Below are 23,133 nucleotides of genomic sequence, written 5' to 3' on the forward strand. Positions count from 1 at the left end.
ACTTTGCCTTTATTTGCCAACTACACATCTGTCCAGAATAAAAATCATTTTTCTTTCCTTAACCAGTTAAGGACCGAGCATCTTTCTTTTTGGGGTTTATACATTTTTCTTGCTAGAAAATTACTTAAAAACCTCCAAACATTATATATATATATATATATATATATATATATATATATGTGTGTGTTTTTTTTCCTAACACCCTGGAGAATAAAATAGCGGTCGTTTCTGTCACACCGTATTTGCGCAGCAGTCTCACAAGCTCCCTTTTTTTGGAAAAGATACACCTTTTTGAATTAAAAAATAAGACAACAGTAAAGTTAGCCCAATTGTTTATATTGTGAAAGATAATGTTACGCAGAGTAAATTGATACCCAACATGTCACGCTTCAAAATTGCGCCCGCTCGTGGAATGGCGACAAACTTTTACCCTTATAAATCTCCATAGGCAACGTTTAAAAAATTCTACAGGATGCATGTTTTGAGTTACAGAGGAGGTCTAGAATTATTGCTCTCGATCTACCGATCGCGGCAATACCTCACATGTGTGGTTTGACCACCGTTTTCATATGCGGGTATTACTCATGTATGCGTTCACTTCTGCACGCGAGCTCGGCAGGACGGGGTGTTTAAAAATTTTTTTTTTTTTCTTATTTATTTTACCTTTTATTTTTAAACTGTTCTTTTTAAAAAAAATTGTGTCACTTTTATTCGTATTACAAGGGATGTAAACATCCCTTGTAATAGAAAAAAAGCATGACAGGACCTCTTAAATATGAGTTCTGGGGTCAAAAAGACTAAAATGCAATAAAAAAAAAAAATAAAAAAGATTTTATATATATATATATATATATATATATATATATATATATATATATATATATATATATATATATATATATATATATAAATATAATCATTTGAAGAAGAAAAAAAGTCCCTTTAAGAGCTATGGGTAGTGACGTTTACCACTCGTCTCCATAGCACACAAGAGAACAAATGCGATTACCAGTTCCGTCGGCAGCGGCGGAGGCAAACGGTGGAGGGGACCGGAGCGCGGAGGGAGGGGGGGCCTCTCCTGCCGCCGATAAAAGTGATCTGGCGGTAATTCTGCCGCAGAGATCACTTTTATCTGAAAGCGGACCACCCGCTGAAGAAGAGGATATGGGGGTTATGGTAGCTAGCTGCTGCCATAACAACGATACTCCTCTTCAAAGTAGCAACGTAAAACGACGACGGGCAGTCCGTAAGTGGTTAATACCCTTGTGATCACCTGTCCTTAACTGAAAGAGAATTATATACCCAATTTTGTGAACCCTTTATGACTGTAGGAATTGTGTGCTTTCATGAGCAGAGTAAGTCTGGTTAAAAAAAAAAATGGCCTAAACTAAAACTCAAGCCTACCCTTTATTTAAAGTGTCACTAAACCCACAACAGTAAAATCAGTCTGTATATGCAGTAAAGCATGCTTGTTATACTCACTGTGGAACCTAAGGGGTTAATACACTGCATTGTGTAAAAAGGCTGTTTCTCCTCTGATCCTCCCCTTCTTCCAGAGCCCCCAAACCATCTCCGGATAGTACAGAGGCTAGGGCACACGCTGCACATGCTCAGATTGGTGTGTATTGCTAGAGAGTTTAGTTTTTCTTGGGAGGTTGCATGTAACAAGCACAGGGCCAATCAGCACTGTCCAGACAGAGGGTCAGGGGTCCTGCAGCCTCATAGGACAATCAGGGGAGAATGAAAACTCTGCCTACAAGCTTTAACCAGATACTGATAGAAGTCACAAGACTGCTCTTATATTGCTGATGAGAAAAGGTATTTCACAGTTTATATTTACTAAAACTATTGCATGTCCATGTTCTGTATATTGTGGGAGACCAGATATAGTGAATGCAGGGTCCTGGGTCTAGTAACACTTTAACTCAAGGGTCTTCAAACTATGGCCCTCCAGTTGTTCAAGAACTACAATTCCCATCATGCCTAGCCATGTCTGTGAATGTCAGATTTTTACAATGTCTCATGGGATGTGTAGTTCCGCAACAGCTGGAGGGCCGTATTTTGGGGATCCCTGCTTTAACTGCTTGAGTTTCTCATTTCTTCAAACCCCAGCCTTTTTCCAGAAGTGCTCTCTTCCTGAAGTTTGCAGCTGAGGAGGTGCATCGCTTGAACAAGTGAGAAAATACATGTAAACTATTCCATAATAGTCCACAGTATCAACTGAGAAAAACTTCCACCAATGAATTCAAATATATGTGTGTGATCTTCCTTTGTAAGTCCGGAAGGTGCAAAACAAACCACCAGTCGTGCTCCCCCGACTGCTCTGAGGCTTACCAGAGAAATTGTGACCCTCATAAAAGAAGTCAACAAACTCTTGTTAAATCTATTAGCATAGACCCCCATAGGATGGGCCCCTGAAGATGAAACACATTGGGAGGAGCCAGAAGCCGCAACACGTTGGTGCGCATATACCCCAAAGGATTCTGGGAATTGCAGTTTTACATGCTTTTCTATGCCCTCCAGTTGTTCAAGAACTACAATTCCCATCATGCCTAGCCATGTCTGTGAATGTCAGATTTTTACAATGTCTCATGGGATGTGTAGTTCCGCAACAGCTGGAGGGCCGTAGTTTGAGGATGCCTGCTTTAACTGCTTGAGTTTCTCATTTCTTCAAACCCCAGCCTTTTTCCAGAAGTGCTCTCTTCCTGAAGTTTGCAGCTGAGGAGCTGCAGATGTGTGGACCTTAAACTCAATCTCCTGGATATTTTCCTTCCCTCTTATCCCCTGTATCTGATCATTGAGTGAACAAAAATAAAACCCTCTCTAAAAGAACTTTTTACTTACCTAAAGCCTTGGCCCTAGAGCCTTCTTCTCTGCAGGTTCCTTCCTGCACAAGTCCTACCTTAGGTGTCCACACCACTGCCTGCATGATGTGGACACTTCCCATTGGCTATCCAGTGGCATGGTCCTCTAAGGATCCAGTAGAGGAATGATCTCTTGCAAGGGGACAGTAGGGGGATTGGTGGTCTCAGGCACATCTGCAGTGCTGGATTAAGACAGAAGAATTTAAGATGAAGTTTGACTTCATAACCCTTTTCGGTGCACCAAGGAACTTCTTGGTGGTTGCGGCATGGTGGTGTGGCATTTTGGGTGTTAAAACTAGCGCTGAGGAGGCAACATATTGCCTCCTCACTACCTGTCAAATGCAATCCACTGCAGCTATGAACAAGCCCTAAGGGACAAAGAGTACAGGTGGTCACAGGATAGCTCCATATCGAGGTTCATCACACCTACATGCTACCCTGTGTCACGGAGGCAGGTTTTCTAAGTTAAAAGGACTTTTTAAATCACTTGCATGAATACATTTTTGCCACGTCACAACATGCACTCTATAAATATATTTTATATATAATATATATATATATATATACACATATATATATATATATATATATATATATACACATATATATATATATATATATATATATATATATATATATATATATATATATATATATATATATATATATATATATAAATAAATAAGAATTTTTAATAAAAAGTGTGTAGGCAGCTTGGCAGCCTCATAACAGCCGGCATGAATTTGAATAATACATGTCAGTGAAACTACAATTTAGCAAGGTGAATTTTGGCAGCTTCAAACAAATTTTACTTTATAAATAAGTCACGATCGCTTGCCACTTCAACTCGCATACTGCGGTGAGAGATGATTTACTTAAATAAACCCAACAGTAGTCTTTTTTTTGTCCTTCATCCATGCAATTGGGGGTTTATCTTGAAGTCAAACTCATTTGAAGAAGTCTCATAAGTGATGAAAATGTAGTGAGTCTGATGCAATAATGTAATTAATGCATTCTTGTAATGTGTTTATCAGCTTATAAAATCGCATTTTAAATCGCATTTTTGGTTATGTTTGGTCCAAATATAGTCACTTATAAACAATAGTAAATGGCCCTTTCACCTCTTCTTCTGGCTGCTCTTCAGTTCACACAGTGCCCTGGTATCGGAGGCATCACAGTGCCCTGGTATCGGAGGCATGAATCTGCCTTGTGATGAAGCTCAAAATATACAATTCTAAGCCAATGACCACAAGGACCTGCTCAAAAAGTCCTACAGAATAAAACAAGAAATGGCTGCAAGGGTCCACTTCAAAGCAGATGTGAACCAGTAGGTATTACCAATTTACAGTATATGAAGAACAAGTGAAAACAGTACTGTTTCATCTGCCATGTTTTCTTCCCAAGACATAAGAAATAAGAGAGAGACACACATTTTAAAACAGAACTTCACCCAAAAGGGGACGTTCCGCTTGTCCGCCTGCATTTTTTTGTAGGGGAGCAGGTACTTGGTTTTGACAGGTGGAAGAACGTCACCAGCACACTGCAAATCTCAAATGTGGATCCAAAGCTTTATTTAGCGATCACATTGTTACAGCAAGAGCAGTGTGACCCTCACAAGCCTGATGAAGGGGTCCTGTGAGGATCCGAAACATTGCTCTTGCTGTAACAATGTGACCGCTAAATAAAGCTTTGGACCCACATTGGAGGTGCACGGTGTGCTGGTGATGTTCTTCTGCCTTGACTGTCTTCGGTTCCAGCCGATGGTCGTTTGCATACACAGCAATTTTCCAGGAACATGCGAGTTGGGATGTTCCTGTAAAATCTGACCGTAAGTGGGAGCGGGTACCTGTCAAAACCAGTGGGTTTTGACAGGTACCCACTCCCACATACGGTCAAATTGCCGAGGTGATCTGAGTGAAGTTTGACCCCCCCCTTCCCCCTCAGCCTCCTGGGACGTGTCACAGGTCCCCAAAAGCTGCAGGACCATTCCTAATGTGCAGCACGGTTCAGGCATGCGCAGTGGAAAGCCGGCTGTGAATCAGCAAGCTGTCACAGCTGGCTTTACAAGGTAAACATCAACTCACTTGGACACCATTGTTGGCCCGAAAATCCTCTACTATGCTCCTTTCTGATTTGGGTGTACCTTGTTGCTGGGGCCTGACTTTTCCTGGCTTCTTGTCTATCATATGCCAACTATTCACTGAGACTGACCCCGTACCCAGTAAGGGACTTTCACACTGGCAGATCAATTGATAAAAAATAGCCATGAACTCAGGATCCAGTAACAAAATTAAACTAAATCAGAAAGGAGCATATCCATTACTGGCAAATATAATATTTTTTTTAAAAGAATTTTTATTGTGCACATAAAAGAAGAAAGCATACATCGCAATAGATAGGGTTACATCATTAGTTGCAAAGCAGAAATCACACACCCATTACACCACCAGTGCAGGTATCCATCTACCCTTCATGTGCCATTTGGGTCTCCGACCCTATTCTACTAATATGTGCATTTTAATTTTTTTACAACAAAACAAGAAAGAGAAATATCTCATAACAAGGAAATACCACGACCCCCCCCCACCCGTTGCTCCGTCAGGGAGAAAAAAAACGGACTGGGCATCTCCCCTCCGAAGGGGGGATGCCCTCTTTTGTATAACTCAACCAGAGAAGATAAAACCCCCCTCCCCCCGGGAATGTCTGCATTCAATGTTTTGTGCAATAATACATGAGAAACTAAGCCTGTCCACAGTAAGCAAACTTATCAGAAATAAATTCAGTCACCAGCGACCACAGTGGTCTGTGCCTTCCTCCTCCATACATTTATGACATATAGCAGATTCCCTTCTTTGTATTCGGTAAAGTCTAACTGGTGTATAATACTGTTGATGAAGGTACCGAAACTGAATCATTTTATCCGTAGAGGAGATAACAGACACCAAATATGTGTCCAGAACCTCCTGCCACAGTTCCTCTGACAACTCCGGGACAATCATCTCCCACCGCGCCTTGGTCCTAGCAGTCAGTAACTTTACCCCTGGACCCACTGCCCCATAATATCTAGAAATTCGCTTAGATGGATCCAGGTCAATCAGAACCCTCTCCAAGTCCATATTCTGAACCAGAATTTCATCCCCCCCAAACTGGGCATTCGCTGCATGTCTCAGCTGCATATATCGAAAAAGCCAAGTTTTGGGTACTTCAAATTGTTCTCTTAATTGGGCAAAAGTACAGAGACGATCATTCTGGCAGATGTGGTGTAGGTATTTAATACCTTATTTTGCGCAAGTCTTCAGTCCATCAGATAATTTAAAAACCCCCCCAAAGATCTATTACACCATAGAGGGCTATTCGGAGACAGCCACAAGGCTGTATCTTTCCGCCATTGGGAGCACAAGTGAAATACTTTCCCAGAAAGTGCTATGACTGATCCCACCCTCCTGATCCCCTTGCTAGAGAGCATATTCTGCAGGGTTTCTTGAGAGGTAGCAACTGCTGCCTCCAACAATGAAGTGGCATTAGGATTCTGTGGAAAAAGTCGCCAGTGCAAAAAGGCTAATTGAGAGGCCATAAAATAGGAGCGCAGATCAGGAAGGGCCATCCCTCCCATTGTAACTGGTAACTTCAATATCGCCAGGGATACCTTGGGTGCTTTAGAGCCCCAAAGCAATCCCACAACGATGGAGTCAATGTGTCTGAAAACCCGTAGTGTCACAAAAACCGGGGAGTTCGAGAGAATATAAAGAAACTTAGGAAGGAAGATCATCTTAAACAGTTTTCTGTCCCATCAAGGCGATCGGTAAATTCTGCCATCTCTGTACCCTCTCTCGAAAACTTCCCACAATAGGCGACAAATTGGTCTCCAGGTACCTAGAGATGGGAAGCTGCACCTCAATCCCCAGGTACCTGAAAGAGGTGGATAAAGGAATGGAACAGTCCGGCGGAATTACCACCAGATCATCAATAGGGAAAAGGGAGGATTTTTTCCAATTTATGCAGAATCTGGAGTAGTTTCCAAATTTCTGAATCAATCGGAAGGCTTCTGAGAGCGAGGGTCCCAAATCCTGCAGATATAGCAGCATGTCATCTGCATAGAGTGACACTCGCTCCTCAAACTCCCTAAGCCTCAGACCAGTCAAATCTGAAGTAGATCTTAGCTTGACCGCCAAGGGCTCTATAGCCAGGGCAAACAGGAGGGGTGAAAGAGGACACCCCTGCCTGGTGCCCCGGAATATAGGGAATGAGTCTGAAATAATGCCATTAACCCTCAGTCTAATCAGCTGATCTGTGTACAAGAGCCGTACCCATGAAATGAAAACAGGGCCAAAGCCATAGGACTCCAACAGGTGGAACAAATAAGACCACTCTACGGAGTCAAAGGCCTTCTTAGTATCTAAAGAGGCTACTATTCTAGTCCCGGAGTTGTCATGGACAGTTTGAAGATTCACAAAGAGTCTTCTAATGTTCATCTGTGCACATCATCCCTGGATAAATCCCGTTTGATCTGCGTCTACCAATTTTTGGATGACTTTTCGTAGCCTGCCTGCAAGTATTTTAGCCAGGATCTTTGTGTCAACGTTCATCAGCGAGATCGGACGGTAGGAGTCACATTCTCGGGGGTCCTTCCCCCCCTTAGGAATCAGGACAACCAAGGCCTCCCACCTTGATGGGGGTAGTCTACTGTCCAATCTGGCCGCATCGAACAGTACAAAATACCACTTCGAAGGGAGACCATCTAGACCAGGGGACTTCCTAGGAGGGAAGGAGGCAATCGCCTCCTCCACCTCCTCTACCGTAATGCCCTGGCAAATATATTTAATAGAAAGCATCTTGTGGTGTTTGCTCCAAGGCAGGACTTTAAAAACGTAAAGTGCAGTACAGGTTCATCTTACAGCTGAACTCCAGGCACATTAAAATGATAGTCAATTGTAACAGCATACCTGTCTTAATTTCATCCTCTGCACTCCTCCCAGCATCTCCTGTTCTTTAGCTTCCTCATCACCTCACCCCATGCTCATCTCCAGGATTTCTCTGGAGCCTCTCCCATCCTCTGGAGCGCCTTACCCCAATCTGTCTGACTATCTCCTACTCTATCCACCTTTAGGCGATCCCTGAAAATCCATCACTTTAGAGAAGCTGCCTTCTGCCATCCTGCCTTCACTTAACTAAACTTTTATTTTCTTCATCAGTTCATCTGCCACAGTTATTACCTTTTGGTATCACCTAAACCTTTTAGAAACTCTAAAGAGCAGGGTCCTCCGATTCCTCCTGTATTTAATTGTATTGTAACTGTACTGTCTGCCTTCATTTTGTACAGTGTTGCACAAACTGTTGGCACTAAACCCCTTTGCCTTCAGAACTGCCTTAATTCTTCATGGCATAGATTCAACAAGGTGTTGGAAACATTCCTCAGAGATTTTGGTTCATATTGACATGATATCATCACACAGTTACTGCAAATTTGTCGGCTGCACATTCATAATGCGAATCTCCTATTCCAACACATCCCAAAGGTGTTCTATTGGATTGAGATCTGGTGACTGTGGAGGCCAATGGAGTACAGAGATCTCATCGTCATGTTCAAAAAAACAGTTTCAGATGATTTGAGCTTTGTGATGGTGCATTATCCTGCTGGAAGGAGCCATCAGAAGATGGGTACACTATAGTCATAAAGGGATGGACATGGTCAGCGACAATATTCAGGTAGGCCGTGGCTTTTAAAAAATGCTCAATTGGTACTAAGGGGCCCAAAAAGTGTGCCCAGAAAATATCCCCCCCACCATTACACCTCCACTACTAGCCTCAACCGTGGATACAAGGCAGGACAGATCCATGCTTTCATGTTGTTTACGCCAAATTCTGACCCTACCATCTGAATGTCGCAGTGGAAATAGATCAGATCAGGCAACATTTTTCCAATCTTCTATTGTCCAATTTTGGTGAGCCTGTGCGAATTGTAGCCTCAGGTTCCTGTTCTTAGCTGACAGGAGTGCCACCTGGTGTGGTCTTCTACTGCTGTAGCCCATCTGCTTCAAGGTTCGATGTGTTGTGCATTCAGAGATGGTATTCTGCATACCTTGGTTGCACCGAGAGATTGTTTGAGTTACTGTTGCCTTTCTATCATCTTGAACCAGTCTGCCCATTCTCCTCTGACATCTGACATCAACAAGGCATTTTCGTCCACACAACTGCCACTCACTGGATATCGTCTCTTTTTTGGACCATTCTCTGTAAACCCTAGAGATGATTGTTGCTGAAAATCCCAGTAGATCAGCAGTTTTTGAAATACTCAGGTATTTTTTTGTAATACTCAGGTACCAGCCCGTCTGGCATCAACAACCATGCCACGTTCAGTCATTTAAATCCCCTTTCTTCCCCATTCTGATGCTCGATTTGAACTTTAGCAAGTTGTCTTCACCACATCTAGATGTCTAAACGCATTGAGTTTCTGTCATGTCATTGGCCGATTAGCAATTTGTGTTACCAAGCAATTGAACAGGTCTACCTAAATAAGTGGTCGCTGAGTGTATAAATCCTGTATAATAATTTTAATAATACTTTGGTGAGCGGCAATGGTAAGTCTCTCTACCATGCAGTGTCCTCATTTCTGGTGGTACAGAATCTAGTGGTCACTGCAGTCCACTGTCTTTGATTAGAGTGACCGGCATCCTCATTGTTCCCTCTGAAATTCTAGCAAAGCAGCGCTGACTTCATCACGTCAGTGCCTCCAGCAATAAGCAGAGCTCAGAAGCGGGGGGCAGAGGCACGGTACATACATTCTCTTCCGACCCAGCATTCTGCTCTGCTTAACTTTGCCCCCCCACCATGCTGAATATCTGCCCACTCACCAACCTGCCCGCTGGACCCACCACCTTCCTCTAGTGTGTGAAGGCTCATATGAGGACACCGAAGAACACCATGGACATGACATTGGGACAATGTGGGCAAAAAAAAAAAAAAGTAATGGTGGATGCTTAGGAAGAGGAAAGAAGTGTGCCGTTTATTTCAGCACTGTTCCGGAGTTGAGGGCTCTAAAATGAACCCGTCGTTTGCACACTAAACTTGATTCAAGAGTCCGACTTTAGTTCTTGAGTATTGTTAATTAAATGTATATTTCCCAGTATTTCTGCTTAATAGGCTGCCGGGTGTCAAAGCACAAGAAAAGCACATGAACGCACTTCAGGACAAAGAGTAAACATGTATAAAGTACGTCTCCATAAATATTCATCGGTCATTTCTCCTGCACTGACATGCAACAAAAGCAGAAAAAAAAGAAAAAGCATGCTGCTTTCAAAAATGTGACGCAACGGGAGCGGACTAAAAATGTATCCACATACCGAGATCTCTATTTCCCTGCATAGTGTCTCCAGCGGAACGCGGGTGGGGGTGGAGCAGGGCCGTGAATAATCTAAATCATTTCTTTCTGTGGTGTGCATAATTAAACCCTAAGCAAAACACAAAATTCAGTAATAATTATGTGTAGTGAAAACTAATTTATCCGTGTCTGCCTTCTGCTTTTAGGGCTGTTTGGTATAAAAACTATTTCTTTAACCACTTAAAAACCGGTATGTTAACCTCTTTCTTGTCCAGGTGATTTATCAGTTTTTAGCACTGTGATACTTTAACAATTATCAGGTCACGCAACAGTGTACTCAAATTATATATATATATACTGCACAATTTTGGCTAAAATGAGAATCACGATTTTTTTTTTTGCTTAGAATAAAGATCACGATTCTTTCACGATTTCCACGGCATAACATCATCTTTCACATTATACAAAAAAATTGGACTAACTTTTAGTTTAGTTTTTTTTTTAATTAATTAAAGTGTATTTTCTTAATAAAATTGCGTTTAAAAGACCGCGCAAATACGGTGTGACATAAAATATTGCAACAACCACCATTTTATTCTCTAGGGGCTCTGCTATAAAAATAAATAAATAAATAAATCATGTTTGGGTGTTCCAAGTAATTTTCTAGCAGAAAATAATGATTTTTACTTGTAAGCAACAAATGTCAGAAAACGTTTGGCCTTTAAATGGTTAAACTTGCCTCATTTACACACTGGAGTTCTTTCCTTTGATGAAAGAACGAAAAGATGCCTTGTTTCGATTTATTTATGTGTTGTCATAAAACTTGGCAGGCTGCCTGGATTTTTTTTTATTTTCCAGCTGTGAGAATTCTCTGCACTTGTTAGAAAGATCGTGACATGCTGTTTTGAAGATCGGGAAGGGAAAAAGATCGCAATTTCGATCCTTAACGATTAATCGTTAATCGTGCAGCTCTAATGCATACATATACATATATATAATGTAAATATATATATATTTTATAAATAATGTAAGTAGATTATGATTATATATATATATTTATATATATATATATATATATATATATATATATATATATATATATATTGGGTGCGCATCTTCACTGGTCTCACGATTCGATTACGATTATCTGGTCAACGATTCGATTCCGCGATGCATCACGATTACCAACGAGCTCCCACTTCCACTTGGGCCGCCTAGGCGGCCCTTCTTCCCCGCAATCTTCTGGGGCACATCACAGTTCCCAGAAGATTGCCTGGCTATGCAGGAAAGCGCAGTGAGACATGCGCACAGTTCTCTGTACTGTCTCTGTGCTGACCAGTGGCAGCTGGTGCTCAAAATTTTTGGGGGGGCGCAAACAAACTGAAAAATACTGAACCTCCCCCATCAAACGCAGCCACTTGTGCCCGTCAAACGCAGCCACCTGTGCCCGTCAAACGCAGCCACCTGTGCCCGTCAAACGCAGCCACCTGTGCCCGTCAAACGCAGCCACTTGTGCCCGTCAAACGCAGCCACCTGTGCCCGTCAAACGCAGCCACTTGTGCCCGTCAAACGCAGCCACCTGTGCCCGTCAAACGCAGCCACCTGTGCCCGTCAAACGCAGCCACCTGTGCCCGTCAAACACAGCCACTTGTGCCCGTCAAACGCAGCCACCTGTGCCCGTCAAACGCAGCCACCTGTGCCCGTCAAACGCAGCCACCTGTGCCCGTCAAACCGGTCCTTATGCATCGATGCCGCATCGGGGACACCCGAATCGTGATGCAACGATTAATTTCAGCACTATATATATATATATATATATATATATATATATATATATATATATATATATATATATAATGTAAGTATATATGGTAATTTATTTTTTTATTTTTTATTTAACTGAGACCCTAAGGAATAAAATTGCGATCATTTATCGCAGTTTTTTATGTCACAGTATTTTTCCAAACTTCAATTTGTTGGGGGAAAAAAATACATTTTAGTCAGCTAAAAAAACAAAACAAAAAACACAATATATACCTCAATTTATGCCTCAATTTTTTGCATGATATGAAAGATGACGTTTTGCCGAGTAAATAGACACCTAACATGTCAGGCTTTAAGATTGTGCATGCTTGTGGAATGGCAAAAAACGACAGTACTTAAAAATTTCCATAGGCAATGCTTTAAACTCCTTTACAGGTTACCGGTTTAGAGTTACAGAGGACGTCTAGCGCTAGAATTATTGCCCTCACTCTAATGTTTGCGATACCTCACGCGTGGTGCGAACACCATATATGCATTCGCGACTTATGTATGCATTCGCTTCTGCGCATGAGCAAGGAGGGATGGGAGAACTTTAATTTTTTCTTTTTTATTAATTTATTTTATTTTTACACTGTCCCTTTCATTTTTGTTATCACTTTTATTCCTATTACAAAGAATGTAAACATCCCTTGTAATAGACATAAGGATGACAGGTCCTCTTTATGAAGAGATCTGGGGTCTAAAAGACCCCAAAATTCTTCTTTAGCTTAAAACATTTTTTTGATCTTTTGCTATAAAAAAATAGTTTGCTTCCAACCTGAACTGTCACTCCGAGGCCATTGAAGGCCATAGAGGCGTTCAAAGACGATCCACTCTTTGATTGCCTCTGTGACCAGCTGGCGGCACTGTCGGATCATTTTGGTATGTCCCCTCCCGCCGCTTCTTAAAGTGTTCCAGCGAGTCATGAGCCGCTCACAACGCTTTCGAGAGAAAGCCAGCCACCGGCTGAAAAAAACAATATCTATGTTTTTATGCTGACACTGTGCTGTTGTGGCGGGGATCAGGGACACTGTTTGCACTGGTGACACTGTCACTGGTGTTGCATGGATCAAGAACACTGTTGCTGTCTTACACTGGTCCGGCCCTCAAGACTGGTGTGGTGGTGACCAGAAACACTTATGCTGGCTGCACTGGTCTGGTGACACTGGGACTGGTGTGGTGGTGACCAGAAACACTTATGCTGGCTGCACTGGTCTGGTGACACTGGGACTGGTGTGGCACGGATTTTACCTTGAAAGGCTAAATAGATCAACAAGGTATTTTCTGTGTTTGTTGAAAATGCTTTTAGCCTCAAAAATGAAAACAAATGCAGCCAGCACATTAAAGGACTGGTAAACTGCAACAGGTTATATTTTTATTCTTCGGTTAGATCTCCATCATATAAACACATGAATAGAATTGTGTTCAGATGTTCTTTTATGCCTTCACTATACCTGTAGCGTTAATATTTACACTCAGCAGCCACTTTTTTAGGTACACCTGTTCAATTGCTTGGTAACACAAATTGCTAATCAGCCACGTCGGCCTTCATTCAGGTGATGAGGAAGGACAGTGTAGCTGTGCGAAACGAGTCCACCTCTGTTCCGGCTACTGCAACCGTGGTGCGTGTCATTGTTTGCATTGAATATTCAATAAATGGACTTCAATCATGTCGGTGTGCAGACAATTTCTTCCTTCATTCAGTCTTCTATGGCAGGCGAGTCGGGGCTTGCACCCGTGGGAGGAGTCTTATACTATTCATTGTGCCTGAAGTCTCTTACCTGGAGCGGCAAATTTTCTTTGCTGTCTACATCAGAATGTGGAAGAAAGAGGATTTAGGTGACTTTGAATGTGGCATGCTTGTTGGTGTCAGACGGGCTGGTCTGATTATTTCAAAAACTGCTGATCTACTGGGATTTTCACACACAACCATCTTTAGGGGTAACAGAGAATGGTCCGAAAAAGAGAAAATATCCAGTGAATGGAAGTTGTGTGGAGGAAAATGCCTTGTTGATGTCAGAGGAGAATGGGCAGACTGGTTCGAGATGATAGGAAAGGCAACAGTAACTCAAATAACCGCTTATTAGAACCAAGGTATGCAGAATAACATATTTGAATGCACAACACATCGAACCTTGAAGACAATGGGCTACAGCAGTACAGCAGTGTTTCTCAACCTTTTACGGCGAAGTACCCGTGTGAGTCTAAAAAAAAAAGTTCTAAGTACCCCTGTCTCGAGAAAGTGATGGGCACGGATAGGCGGCACTGATGAGGCGGCACCGATAGGCCGCACTGAGGCTGCACTGATAGGAGGCACTGATGAGGCTGCACTGATAGGAGGCACTGATAAGGCGGCACTGATAGGAGGCACCGATAGGGGGCACTGAAGGGAGGCACTGATGGCTGCACTGATAGGGGCCACTGATGGGGGGCACTGATAGGCTGCACTGATAGGAGGAACTGAAAGGCTGCACTGACGGAGGGACTAATGGCTGCACTGATAGGAGGCACTGATAGGCTGCACCGATAGCTGGACTGATAGGAGGCACCGATGGCTGCACTGATAGGAAGCACTGATAGGGGGCACTAATGGCTGGGCATGCTGGCATGTGTAGTTCCTGAGCAGGCAGGACTCACCTTTTTTTCCAGGGAGCCACAGCAGGCATCTACACACATGGCAGGCAGGAAATCCGAGGCGCGCTGGAGGGGGGGAGGAGCCGGGAGATGGGAGGACATGGGGCCGCCCCTGGTCAGTCAGCCCTGGCCGGGGAAACACCTTCCGGCCAGCGCAATGGGGGCCATTCCATTGACAGGACCCCTGGCAGCTCCTGCCGACCTGATATTCCTCCACCCCGCACACGGGGTGGACTGTTTCCTTCCCTGTTGGTTCACAGTTCAGCGCAACAGGCTACAGCAAGCCGCTGGGGACTGTGTGTGTGCGGGAGGCGGGGACAGAGAACTCTGCATACCCCCTGCCCATGGTGCATGTACCCCGGGTTGAGAATCCCAGGGCTACAGCAGAAGAAGACCACACTGGGTGCCACTCCTGTCAGCTAAGAACAGGAAACTGAGGCTACAATTCACACAGGCTCACCAAAAGTGGACAATAGAAGATTGGAAAAACGTTGCCTGGTCTGATGAGCCTCGATTTCAGCTGCGACATTCAGATGGTAGGGTCAGAATTTGGTGTAAACAACATAAAAACGTGGATCCATCCTACCTTGTATCAATGATTCCAGCTGGTGGTGTAATTGTGTGGGGGATATTTTCTTGGCACACTTTGGACCCTTTAGTACCAGTTGAGCATTGTTTAACCACTTCAGCCCTGGAAGGTTCACCCCCCTTCCTGACCAGGCCATTTTTTGCGATATGGTACTGTGTTACTTTAACTGACAAAAGCACGGTCGTGTGATGCTGTACCCAAAAAAAATGTATGAATTTATGTCCTTTTTTTCCCCACAAATAGAGCTTTCTTTTGAGGGTATTTGATCACCTCTGCATTTTTTTATTTTTTGTGCTATAAACAAAAAAAGACAGACAATTTTGAAAAAAAAAAAAAAAAAAACAATATTTTTAACTTTCTGCTATAAAATATATCCAATAAAAAAATGTTAAAAAATCTAATTTCTTTATCAATTTAGGTCAATATGTATTCTGCTACATATTTCTGGTAAAAAAAAAATCCCAATAAGCGTATATTGATTGGTTTGCACAAAAGTTATAGCATCTACAAACTATGGGTTATTTTTATGGAATTTCTATTTATTTATTTTTTTACTAGAAATGGCAGCGATCAGCGATTTTTAGGGGGACTGTGACATTGTGGCGGACAAATCAGACAACTGACACTTTTTGGGGACAGTGATCAGTACTAAATAAAAAAAATGTGCTAATGACACTGGCAGGAAAGGAGTTAACATCAGGGGCAATCAAAAGGTTTAGTGTGTCCCTAAGGAGCGCTTTCTAAATGTGGGGGGGATACTTTGACTGGCTGATTAGCAAAAACAAAAGATCTGTATTTTCCCCTCTGGCAGAACTGCGACCTGTCTTGTTTACATAGGCAGACCACTGTTCTGCCTCTCCTCAGAATGATTGGCAGGTCCCGGCGGACAATCACAGCGGGAGCAGGTCACCAAGAGCGCATGCCCCAGACCCCGTGCACGAAATCACATACAGGTATGCAATTTCGCGCAGGAGGGCCGCCCTGCCGCAGTATATCTGCATGAGACGGTCTTAAAGTGGTTAAACGCCACGGCCTGCCTGAGTATTGTTGCTGACCCTTTATGACTACAGTGTACCCATTTCCTGATGGCTCCTTCCAGCACGATAATGCACCATGTCACAAAGTTCCAATCTTGAACATGACAATGAGATCACTGTACTTCAATGGCCTCCACAGTCACCAGATCTCAATCCAATAGAGCACCTTTGGAATGTGTTGGAATGGGAGATGCGCATCATTGATGTGCAGTCAACAAATCTGCAGCAACTGTGAGATATTATCATGTCACTATGGACCAAAATCTCTGAGGAATGTTTCCAACACCTTGTTGAATCTATGCCATGAAGAATTAACCACTTCCGGACTGCCACACACCGATGTACGTCCTAACTTTGACGGGGGATATCGTTGTTATGGCAGCAGCTAGCTGCCATAACCATTGGTCCGGTTTCTGATAAGAGTGGTCTGTGGTCTCTGAGGCGGATTCGCCGCGAGATCACTTTTATCGGCGGCGGGAGAGGGCCCCCCTCCCGCCACGCTCCTGTGCCCTTCGCCACTTACCGGTGCCGTCGGCAGCAGAGCGGGCAATCGGATCTTCACCCTGGCTGGGTGACGAGTGAGGGGAAGATGGCTCCCATCTGTCTCCATAACAACAACCCACAGCTCTTAAAGCGGTTGTATAGTCTTTTTTTTAACTTTTACCTACAGGTAAGCCTATAATAAGCTTACCTGTAGGTAAAAAAAAAATCTCCTAAACCTGTACGGTTTAGGAGATATTCCCCTTGCTATGAGCCGCTGACTGCAGCGGCGCATGCGCACAGGGGATTCTCGGCTGAAGGCCCGGCAACTGCCGGACCTTGCCGGGAAAGAAATCTCCTGCGAGCATGCGCGGGAGTGATGACATCGCGGCTCCAGCCACTCACAGCGCTGGAACCGCAATACCCAGAAGACACGCCGAGGCAACATGTCAGCTACCTCGGCGTGGACCAGGTAAGATACCGACGCCTCGTTCTAAGGTAAGTATTTCATAATGAGCTAGTATGCGGTGTATACCTAGCTCATTATGCCTTTTGCTTTACAGGGGTAAAAAAAATAAAACATTTTCAGCGGGTATACAGCCGCTTTAAAGGGCCATTTTTTTAAAATTATTTTTTTAAATGACAATTTTTTTTTTTTTTTTTATTGCATTTAAGTGTAAATATGAGATCTGAGGACTTTTTGACCCCAGATCTCATATTTAGTGACACTTTTTTTTAAATAGTGTAAAAATAAAAAATAAAAGTAAAAAAAATAAGAAAAAACATTTTTTTTTTTAAACGCGTCCCGTCCCGCCAAGCTCACGTGCAGAAGTGAACGCATACGTGTGTAGCGCCTGCATATGAAAATGATTTTCAATCCACACACGTGAGGTATCATTAGAGCAAGAGCAATAATTCTAGCCCTAGACCTCCTCTGTAACGCAAAACATGCAACCTGTAGAACTTTTTAAACGTCGCCTATGGAGATTTTTAAGTGTAAAAGTTTGTCGCCATTCCACGAGCGGGCGCAATTTTGAAGCGTGGCATGTTGGGTATCAATTTACTCGGTGTAACATTATCTTTCACAATATAAAAAAAATTGGGCTAACTTTACTGTTGTCTTATTTTTTTAATTCAAAAAGTTACGGTGAGACAGAAAGTATTGTAATGGCCGCCATTTTATTCTCTAGGGTGTTAGAAAAAAAAATGTATAATGTTTGGGGGTTCTAAGTAATTTTCTAGCAAAAAAAAAAAAAAAAAACAGTTTTTAACTTGTAAACAACACATCTCAAAAAGAGGCTCGGTCCTTAAATGGTTAAGGCAGTTCTGAAGGCAAAGGGGTCCAACCCGGTACTAGCAAGGTGTGCCCAATAGAGTGGCCTTGAGTGTATATGACTGGTTCACTTAAGGGGAGTTTTCCCCAAACTTTATGACACGTACCACCGGTGCTACTCCTACTTACTGAAAGGATCACGATTTTGGTTTAAGTTGCTCTCTTTCAACTGAAAATCTAGTCTACGGTTTCCCTTTAGCAGCACTTTTCTGTAAACAAAAAGCCACTGTACAAGTTCTATAACCTTTTTTCCCCGCGTATAGGTGAGGTTTTGTTTATTCCAGCCACATACGCATTCACATATATATATAACCCAGCCGCTCCAACATATAATTATCACACAACGAGGAGGCTACAATGGCACAACAGAATGTGATTATCTTATGTAATGTAGCAGAACACAAACACCCGAGATAAATTAACACACACACTACAAGCCTGAAGCTTGATCTGTGTCTACATTCTAAAAAAAAAAAAAATAATAATAAAAAATAAAAAAAACACACATTTGATTCCAGTGTTGCAATTCAAGGTCATAATGGTATCAAAATAAGATCATTATTCAGTCTAACAAGCTCAGTCTGATGAGCTGTCTTTATGGCCCATTCTATCAAAATCATTTGTTATGGCCGCTTCTATTTTTCCAACTCGGCGCTGTTTATCACATCATTAGAGAGCGGGAAACCATTAGCAAATTAGCTCAATCGTCATATTTGATTAGCGCAGGTTTTGCTGTCAGCACCTGCTGATATACAAGCTCTCTTCTCATTATTTTCTCCGAGAGATCAGATAACTTCACACAGGGAATGAGCGAGTAGTGTTGTTAAGAAGTCCGTATTCCTGGGATGAGACCAGATTTATTCATACTTGGGAGATACATATCAATTCTTTTTTCTTCTAGGAGAACGAGGCAAGTAGGCCTTTATTTTTTTATTTTATTTTTATGGAGGCTGATGCTGCTGGATGGTCATTTTACAAGCAAAAGCATTTCTTCCGACAGTTTTAAATTATTTATAAAGCTGTTCTGGTCAATTTTTCTTTCTTTGCCATATTTCCACTAAAGGGAAAATAACCCAGGCCAATTTATTTGCAGAACCCTAACCAATATAATAAAACTTTTTTTTTTTTTTTTTGGAGTATTGTTTTTGCTAAAAAAATGTTAACAATCTACACTATCATAAAACAGCTGTAATCTAATTATTTTCACTTGAGAAACTGGAGATGCATCATTCCTTTCAGCAGGCATCACTAAATGGCGGACCGTGGTCTGGACACGGACCGAATGACAGTCCAATCTGGACCGCGGCTTGGCCACATAGCAGCTTATGTGTCCTCTCTCTTGGATTATATACTCCTTCCCCTGCCGCAGCCACAGCATTCATCTTAACAGCAGGCAGATGATAGAAGGCACTTTATGTCCAAACAGAGGGCGGGCGCTGCCCAATTTTCAAGTTAACAAGCCAGTGATTTGTTGTGGGCGGTCCTAGCAACCAATCACCTGCCTCTTAACATGGGCAGTTCTTGCCCTCTGTCTGGAAATGCTGTGCCTTTTGCCTTCCACCTACTCTGCGGGATTGGTAAGGTTGGAGGAGGGTTGTGATTGGCAGGGGGAAATGTGATGTAAGGGGGCATTTACATAAAGAGCACTAGGTTGCAAGGAAGGAAGGGGGGCTGTGAAGGGGACCAGTATAGAAGAAGGGGGGAAGTGAAGGGAAACAGTATAGAAGCAAGGGGGTTGTGAAGGGGACCTGTATACAAGGAAGGGGGGCTGTGAAGGTGTTGGAATTCAACATGAATATCAGATTTCTGGATTTTGTACACATATTTCAATACTCCCAAGAGAAGCCAGACTCCCATGGTTGCACCTATTACTTCAGAAGGGGACCAGTATACAAGAAGGGGGGCAGTGAAGGGGACCAGTATAGAAGGAAGGGGGGCTGTGAAGGGGACCAGTATACAAGAAGGGGGGCTGTGAAGGGGACCAGTATACAAGAAGGGGGGCAGTGAAGGGGACCAGTATAGAAGGAAGGGGGGCTGTGAAGGGGACTAGTATACAAGGAAGGGGGGCTGTGAAGGGGACCAGTATACAAGAAGGGGGGCAGTGAAGGGGAACAGTATAGAAGGAAGGGGGGCTGTGAAGGGGACCAGTATACAAGGAAGGGGAGTTGTGAAGGAGATCAATATACAAGGAAGGGGGGCTGTGAAGGGGACCAGTATACAAGAAGGGGGGCAGTGAATTGGACCAGTATAGAAGGAAGGGGGGTTGTAAAGGGGACCAGTATACAAGGAAGGGGGGCTGTGAAGGGGAATAAAATGCAATAAGGATTGGCTATGAAGGGGACTAGAGTGCAAGGAACAGGGAGGGTTTGTGAAGGGGGCTGGGTGCAAGGAAGGGGGCTGTAAAGGGGGTTGGGTGCAAGGAGGAGGAGCTGTGAAGGGGACTCTAATACAAGGAAGAGGAGCTGTGAAGGGGACTGGAATACAAGGAAGAGGAGCTGTGATGTAATGGGGTCACTGATGTGAAGAAGAACATTATAGTGCAGGAGGCACTTTGATCTAAAGGGGGGTTGTGCTGTAAAATGGGGGAGCTTGGATGCAAAGAGGGGCTCTGATGTAAAGTGGCACTGTAAAGAAGGGGCTGTATTGTAAAGGGAAAACCAGGGTGGATAAAAATCAATGTTTTAAAAAAAAAATTATTTGAATCTAATTTTTATCAAATTTAAATTTTAATAAAATGTTTTTGGAGTAAAAATCTATCTAAAGATAGTTTTCTATTAAAGATACATACAAAAATATAGTTTATTCAGCATGAAATGGAGACTAGTTATGTAGTATGAGGCTATATATTCTGCAATATTTACATTTTTGGTAAACTCATTCAATGAATCCAAGCTCTGCAAGCTGAGATAACATGCACTGCGTTGATGCATTCACACAATTTCACAGTAACATGAAATAAAACATAGTTAGGAATATTCCATTATCCCATCATTTTGCAAATCTATGTACATTACAAACTGTATGATTGTTTGAAGAGAAATGCATCTGTACCTGGCTCTAAGTGTGAGGAGGAAGGACAAGAAGTGAAAATGAAAGTGAAACCTTCTAAGCAGCTTAAAACCTTATAAACTCTTTCTGTACATAGCTTGAAGTGCTTAATTCCTCCCTTGAAAAGCAAAATGGCAGCAGGCTGCAAAAGAGACCCAGCTTGGGAATATTTTATGAAGTTCCTCTACCTATGGGTAAAGCAGGTATACATGCAAAATGCAAGCAACGCAACAAAGATAAACTAGGCCTGGTGGCCCGAATGAAACAACATCATGAGGAGACAGGCTGTGATGAAAGGACTGTGTTTGAAGTTTTTTTTATGTGGACCCAGCTGATATATTCAGTTTAAAGCGGAGGTCCGCCCACCCCTGCAAAAATTAAAAGCCAGCAGCTACACATACTGCAAGCTGCTGACTTTTAATAATAGGACACTTACCTGTCCTGGAGTCCAGCGATGTCGGCACCATCAGCTGTCGGGTGACGCCGCCATTGCGAGTAAGGGAACCCAGCAGTGTAGCATTACGGCTTAACGCTGGGTCCCTACTGGGCATGCGCAAGGCTCCGCTCCTCTCTCCTACTGGCCCGAGCCGAGCTGTTACGTGTTCCCTACCGAAAGGTGCCAAATGTGGCACCGGAGGGGGGAAGGAGACAAATGAGCCGAAGTTCCACTTTTGGGTGGAACTCTGCTTAAGTTCTTTTGTTTGATTGTTTGGTTTTTCAAAGATATTTTGTGTATGCACTTCAGTTACTAAAAATTGATGTTTAAGCAAATACAAGAATATGTAATATAATGTTATTGTTTTAATTAAATGAAAGAATTTGAGTAGTTCTCCAAATATGTGTGATTAACCTATTAACCTAAAATCGGTTCTGATATCGCTGTTTTACTAACCTGAAAGCTTATTATTCTAATGCCCTGTACACACGGTCGAACATTGATCGGACATTCCGACAACAAAATCCATGGATTTTTTCCGACGGATGTTGGCTCAAACTTGTCTTGCATACACACGGTCACACAAAGTTGTCGGACAATCCAATCGTTCTGAACGTGGTGACGTAAAACACGTACGTCGGGACTATAAACGGGGCAGTAGCCAATAGCTTTCGTCTCTTAATTTATTCTGAGCATGCGTGGCACTTTGTCCGTCGGATTTGTCTACACATGATCGGAATTTAAAGGATCGGATTTTTGTTGTCGGACAATTTTATAGCATGCTCTCAAACATTGTGTGTGGAAAATTCCGATGGAAAAAGTCCGATGGAGCCTACACACGGTCGGAATTTCGGACAACAAGCTCCCATCGCACATATTCCGGTCGGAAAGTCCAACCGTGTGTACAGGGCATAAGACCTCATGCTGCTGGTAAACGGACGTTTAGGAGCAGTTGGGCATTTTTTCAGCTGCTCCTGAACTCTCCTCTATGTGATCTTATCAGTACATGTACACAGGGTCGTTTACAGTCGTTTCTAGGCAGTTGAGTTTAGAGGCTTTTTTTGGAACGCAAAGAAAAGGGTTCAGAAGCCGAGTTTACAGGCATTTCAAGCGCCAACCACTTCTAATCACGGCTAAATGTGGTAACTCACATTTAGCTGCGTTTCGTTTACAGGTGTTTTTCATTTTTGGCTATTTGGCAATTTTTTTTTAAACGTTTCTAATCGCAAACATGGCAAAACACCGCTAAACGCAGCTTGTAAATGCGGTCAAACGGACGTTTTAAACGTGGGTTACTATCTGTCAAGTTAAATCGTTCAGGAGAGGTTGTAAAAACGTCCCGTGTACATGAAGCCTAAATAGGAAACCTTCATTTTGTTTGCAAATATTAAAGATTCTAACTACCAGCAAGAATAAGTCCTTAAATTTAAAGAGCACCTGTCATTTCAGATCCATCATGGCAGCGCCTGTTAGCGGACATCCACTCACCTGCTGCCGCCACGTCCCTCACCTTGTTGTGTCACTGCCGCATCACCAGCCCTCCCATTAAAGTGAATGGAACTGTCGGTGATTCAACAGCGGGTCAGAGGAG

At 42.9% G+C, this 23,133-nt stretch overlaps 1 protein-coding gene across 1 annotated transcript in view; it reads right to left on the reverse strand.

Moving 5' to 3' along the window:
- Positions 1-23,133, reverse strand: part of MAEA (macrophage erythroblast attacher, E3 ubiquitin ligase) — a 142,695-nt gene that overhangs the window by 71,552 nt on the left and 48,010 nt on the right. The window lies entirely within an intron of this gene.

The sequence above is a fragment of the Aquarana catesbeiana genome, linkage group LG01 (assembly GCF_042186555.1).
Source record: "Aquarana catesbeiana isolate 2022-GZ linkage group LG01, ASM4218655v1, whole genome shotgun sequence".
NCBI lineage: Eukaryota > Metazoa > Chordata > Amphibia > Anura > Ranidae > Aquarana > Aquarana catesbeiana.